General features: G+C 51.7%; 1 long non-coding RNA gene across 1 annotated transcript in view; it reads right to left on the bottom strand.

Moving 5' to 3' along the window:
- The window catches only part of LOC127041002 (uncharacterized), a 150,899-nt gene continuing 144,899 nt past the window's right edge, over positions 1-6,000 (bottom strand). The window contains exons 3-4 of the long non-coding RNA XR_007771581.1: positions 1,087-1,604; positions 1-64 (exon numbers count right to left, since the gene is read on the bottom strand). This is a non-coding gene — a long non-coding RNA (uncharacterized LOC127041002). The remainder of the gene's footprint in view (positions 65-1,086; positions 1,605-6,000) is intronic.

Genomic DNA, 6,000 nt, shown 5'->3' with positions numbered 1-6,000 from the left:
GGGGTTTCTCTGGTTTTGTTTGTTTTTCTCATTTGAAATGTCCTTGATCATTTTTCTGGGAAAACTATTTGGACAAGTCCAAGGAAGAGTTAGAACAATTACAAATCTCCATGGGAGTAAGGGGGGTCTCTCAGCACCGGGAGAGGGGTGGAGATTTTCATGGAGGGGAGTTGAGGAGATAAATGAGAGGCTTTTGCTCCAGCAAAGGGAGCGGCTTGGCAGTTTCATTTTTACCAAGTGAATGGCCCCCCCCACACACACACTGCTTCCCTGCTGCTGCTACCCCAGCTCAAATCTCACTGACACCCCCAGCATGTGACCTACAACTTCCTCCTGACAAAGCTCTTATCTATCAGAGACAAAATCCCCTCGTCTGCCCCTTCTCCCAGCTCAGCCCTCTGCCCCCAGAGCCCAGGACAACCCCGACCTAGCCATGCCGGGGGGTCAGGCTTAACCTTCAAGGCCGAGTGCAAAACCTTCAGTCGGGCATGTTTCGCTCCCTTCCCACCTCAGCCCAAGCGGCAAGGGAGAAACGGACGAGACACACCGGGTGGAAGACGTCTCTCTCCCACTTCTCTATAGCCTTCTGTGACATTATTAATATGAACTGGGACCGTAGGGATCATTGTTGCCACCACTGTTATATATGTGCAGCAAATATTGTGCAAAGGTTGTCGTGTGAGGTGTCTATGACAAGGTTATGATTTGCTGGTTATAATTATGCTGGCTGTATGTGTGTACCATTTTTGTATTTGAAGTTATGAATATGGGCTATGTACTTGTATCTCAAATGTATTTGATTCCAAGTAGCCTCAGTGTCATCAGCCCCCAACTCCTTCAGGAGTCCATAGCAAAGAGACCCCTCCACTCACAATCCTGGACTCCCTGGGAGGTGCCTCCCACACACCCCCCCCAACCCAATGGCTCATCAAGGATTAAAGTGGCAGCATCTAGTGTCAGTGGGGTTCAGTGGCTCAGGCCAGACACCTGAGCTGGGGACCCACCCCCATAGCACTGCTCGAGGGCCTGGGCCTGGGGTGTTCACAACCCCTTCCTTACCCCTCCGAGCCCAGCCTGGCTCCTCACCTGGAATAAAGCAGAAGCGTCTGTCGGCCTCGCTGCTGTCCAAGTTCCAGGCGCTGCTGTTGTCCCACAGGAAGCGGGCCGAGCTGCTGGGGCTGGGAGAGGGATCCTCCACCTCCTGCCCCGGGAAGGCTGGAAGGTCCCCACTGACTGGGCAGGGCGATGCCTCCTGCTGGAAATCGGGGCTGGGCTCCTGGGGCCGCTGCTGCCCACACAACAAGCCCCGGAACCACCCTGCCCGGTTCCGCTCCTGGGCTGGGTCCTGCCTGCCCAGCTGCATCCTGGCCCAGCTCCATTTTGGCCTTGACGGTGCCTCTCCAACCTCAGCGCCTGCGCCAGGAGCAGGTTACCTCTTCCAGAAGGCTGGGCACTTCCACCTCCTGGCCCGGCCGAGAGCTCCTTCCCTGCCATTGGGGACGGTTGGGCCGCTCCGCTCCTGGGGAAGATGGCAGCTGCTTCCCACAGGCTCTGGGGCCACCTGCAGAGCCTTCTTCCTGAACATCCTCAGGTGCCTGGCCATCCTGGAACCGAGCGGCGAGCAGACGTGAGTCTGGGGTCAAGGCAGCCTCTCACTAACCAGCCTGTTTGGTCTCTCCCAATCCCTGCCCCAGACAGAGCAGCTCCTCTCCCCCAACGGGGTGCAGGGAGTGCAAGCTACACACACTGGCAGGAGTTCATTGCATGATCTGCTCCCTCTCAACCTTCCCCCTCGTGATCCGTGGGGCTGCAAGAACCGGGGAGTCTCGTCCTTTTCAAGCACTGGGGTCAGTCACAAAGACCACTGGTCACTTTGGACAAGCAGCTCCATCCTGCCAGCCCAGGACACACTCACGCTTCCTCCCACCCATTCCCCGCCCAGGCTAGAGAAGGAACAGAACCCAGGAGTCCGGACTTCTCCTGGGAAAACATTCCCCACTTCAAAGTCCCTAGGCATAGCAAGGCCAGGGTCCCTTCGTTTCCCATTGATTTCCATGCTCAGCAGCTCCCCGGGTCTGGCCCAGCTCAGAGACTCTCAGCCTGGGGAACAGTCTCCCACAAGGGAAGGGCTGGGAGCCCCATTGCTGGGACCTTGCCAAACACGCTGGAGACGGCTCTGGAGAAGCCCCTCCCCAGTCTGAGAGTGAGGGGCTCCTGGGGGCTGTTCACAAATCTAATGTCCTTTGGGAAAGATTCTCTCCCCTCTTTCTGCCTCTCCCCAGGCAGACAGGGGACGCCACCGAGGAACCCTAATGCCACTCACTTGCTCTGGTGATGGAGCGATGGGTGGAGGATGTTCAATGCCATCCTTCGCCCTTCTCCTCACTCTCCAAGCCCAAGACAGGCTGGAGAGCGGGGTGGTGACCTGAGGAGTTACCCTGCCCAGCCAGCAGAAAGAGTGATGACACTGGGCAATAGGCTGGCTGGGAAAACAAGAGTCTGTCTTATTGCCAGGGAAAGGAGAAACTTGGGCAACATCAGGGGGTGCAGAACATCACCCTAGTGCAGGGGTGACAGCGCCTCTGGGATCCTGAAATCCCAGCACTTTACACACCTTCCTGGAGCCTCCCAATCCCCCTGGGCTGTTGGGACTGCACCCCCAACCCTACTGATGAGAAACAAGCCTGGGGAGGGGAAGCTACTGACTCAGGGTCACACCAAGTATCAGAAGTATGGATGGAACCCAGCAGTCCTTCTTTCCAGGCCCCTTTGCTAACCACTGCTGCACACTCCCTTCCACAGCAGGGAATTGCAAGCAGGCCCTCATGGCCGCTCCCCCTGCCTATGAGAGGGAGTGTGCTCCGCTGGAGACACTGGACCAGGGGACTGGGAGTCAGGACTCCTGAGTTGCATTGATGGGATTTAATACTTTCCCGCTATTGAAAAGTGCTGGGAGAATCTCCCAGACAACGCTGCTCTGACAGTGCTAAGCAGCATCTGACCATTCAAGGGCGGAGCGCACTGCCCAGGAGGAGGAGTGTTTGGCTCTGGGGTTTCACTTAATCCCAGTCTAGAGAGAGGGGCCCAGCCATGGAGTTTGGCTCAAGAAGACCAATTCTCCAGTTTGTTAAGGGCATTTTGAATTCCAGTCCTGTGATCCAAAGTGCTTGGTGTCATTTGCAAATTTTAGAAGCATGCTCTCCACTCCATTTTCCAAATCAGTAATGAAAATATTGAATAGTACCAGACCCCGGACTGATCCCTGCCAGACCCAACAGGTACACCCTCTCTGTTGGACAGCCAGACATGGAGAAGGGCTCTTGGAGTCTGGGCTTTCAACCAGCTCTGCACCCACATCACACTGATTGCATCTAGACCACATTTCCCTTGTTTGCTTGTGAGACTGTCCTACGGGACTGTGTCAAAAGCCTTAGTAACACCGAGCTAGATCCCATCTACTATTTACACACCTCCACTAGGCCCAGAACCCTGCCGAAGAAGGAAAGAGGATTGGTTTGGAATGATCTGTTCTTGACAAATCCATGCTCACTAGTCCTAAGAACCAAACTATCCTGTTGGTGCTGCTGACAAACTTATTGTTTAAGAATGTACTCCAGTATCTCTCCAGCTATGGAAGTGAGGCGAGCTAGTAAGTCTCAGAGTTCTCTTTGTTCCCTTTTAAAGATAGGTCCTGTCTTGTTGAAGGGTGGGAAGATGTTCTTTTTCAGGGATCTCATATGAGAACTGGAGCACAACACCTGGTTTGTTAAGGCCACAAAAACAGAGGCAGGAACCTCTTCTCTCCTCCTGGCAAAGAACCCCAGGTACCTAAGAGTCAGGGACTCACATCCCTGAATAGGCTTTAAAAAAGGCAGTGGTTAAAAAGTTTTGCCCCAACCATTTCTTGTTTCCACAGACTAGACATTTTAGCAAACTTTAGAATTCCTTGGTACTAAACACCATGAAACTCCCCTTTCTCCTTCACAGAGGGTTTTAACGCCCCTTATCTCACTCAGGCTCACAACTGCCCAGAGTTTGCGAATTGTCCCCTGTTCCCATTGGACAGATGGGGAGGACCCTGAGTTCCAGAGAAGGGAAGTGACCTACCCAAGGGCTTACACAGCAAGGCAGTGGCAGAGCCAGAAAAAGAAGCCACCCAGTCCTGACTCCTGTTCTAACAAACAGCAACCCCCCTAGAGGCAGGGATAGAACCCAGGAATCGAGATGGTGGGGAAATTTCATTGAAACCATTTCTTTCAGAAAATCCCCTTCAGACTAAACCAGTTTGTTTCACATAATCAAAACAAGTGGGATGAAAGTTCTTTGCAAAAATATTTTGTTGCAAAACGAAAGTATCTCCTATTTGTCACAGTGTGTTAAATTGTCTCTTCGCACACAAAGGGGAGACACTTAGATCTCAAAAATTAGACAACATGCTTCAGTCTGAGTTAAGGAGTTGCTGCTCTTAATTTCAAAATAAAAAAATACAAATAAAAAAGACTATTTCAGCTATTTTATTATGTCATAATCTGCTCTGAGTAAACGTGATAGGACACCTCATAATATGCACTACTCCTAGTGACACTCTCCAATGGATCCCCATCCTCCACCCAGGGTGAGGTAGGTAGGAGCGGATCATTATTATCCCTACTTGAATGAGTGAGAAGCTAAGGCTGAGAAAGGATAATTGACTTGTCTTAGGTCACACAGCCAGCCAGTGGCAGAGTTGGGAATAGGACCCAAGATCTCTGATTTTCAAACTAACCATCAGATCTTGAATTTCAGACATTGAATGACCTGAATAAAGTGCTCTCAGATGAGCTCCAGACCAACAACAGTGCACAGTAATTATTCAGCAAGTATTTGAGGAGAACTGCAATGTTAGAGAGAATCACGAACTGCTCAGAGACAATTAATGCAGAGAAGCAGCAAAATTCATCAAACATATGACTGGTTATGAGTTATTTACTTGGTCGTAAAAGAGAAGAAAAAGGACCTGAGTCTCCTGCTTGTCAATAACCCCCTGCTCAGCCAATCAGGGTAGAGATGTAGGATGGGAGGCTGAGGGTTCTCACCAGAGAGCCCAAAGGATGACCCAGGTCACCGGTGGGGATCACTGCCCGAGCACTATTTCAGCCCCACATTTTTGGGTGGACCTTCCACAGTGGGAGCTGCGCGTGCGCGCGCGCACACACACACACACACACACACACACACCTCGCTCCTGGTGTTGGGAGGGGAACAGGAGAAAGGACAAAAGAAACAAGAGACAAAGACAAAGGAGGGAGGGATGGATGGAGGAAAAGGTGAAACAAAAAGGACAAACCCTAATGTCCCCTGTGATTCTGAGGGACAAAATCCCTGGTGTGGAACAAAATTCTGCCTCCTTAAGCTCGTGTTTTCCATGCCTAGAATTCAACTGTCACCAGAGGGATCAGACTGAACAGGTTTCAAACCACGAGTAGGCTCTTACCTTCTAAACAGGGATGGCTGCTTTCTAGTAAAATCAGGCAAAGGGAAGGAGAAAACCCGAAAGAGGTTCCTCCTGGCGCTCACGTCCGTGAATCCGAATACTCTCTCAGTCCTCAAAGAGAGACCTGGAGAAAGAGACTTGCTGAAGCAAAGCCACAGGAGTCTTTGAGGTTTCCCTGGCCCCTCGCCCCTCTCCTGCCTGGCTGATGTCAGCGTCTCTCTGTGAGGTCATCACCTCCCCACCACCTTTGACCAATAGTCTGAGGCCCTGCAAAAGGCCTTTGTGATGTCACTGCCACACCCCTCCCTTGCTGTGCTAATGTCCTGCCCCTGGCCAGGCACTTTGGAGGTTTGAGCTACTCCCTGTGGATCACCCCACTCAAGGAGCATTCGTTCTAGGAAGCAAGCTGGTAGTTTTGGATCAGCTGCAAATTTTGTCAGGTCACTGTTTAGCAGATCATTTATGAATATATTGACTAGTACTGGTCCCAGTACAGACACTACTAGTTATCTGTTTCCATCTTGAAA

This window comes from Gopherus flavomarginatus, assembly GCF_025201925.1.
Source record: "Gopherus flavomarginatus isolate rGopFla2 chromosome 13 unlocalized genomic scaffold, rGopFla2.mat.asm SUPER_13_unloc_1, whole genome shotgun sequence".
NCBI classification, from domain to species: domain Eukaryota; kingdom Metazoa; phylum Chordata; order Testudines; family Testudinidae; genus Gopherus; species Gopherus flavomarginatus.
This window is presented reverse-complemented; position numbering and strand designations above follow the sequence as displayed.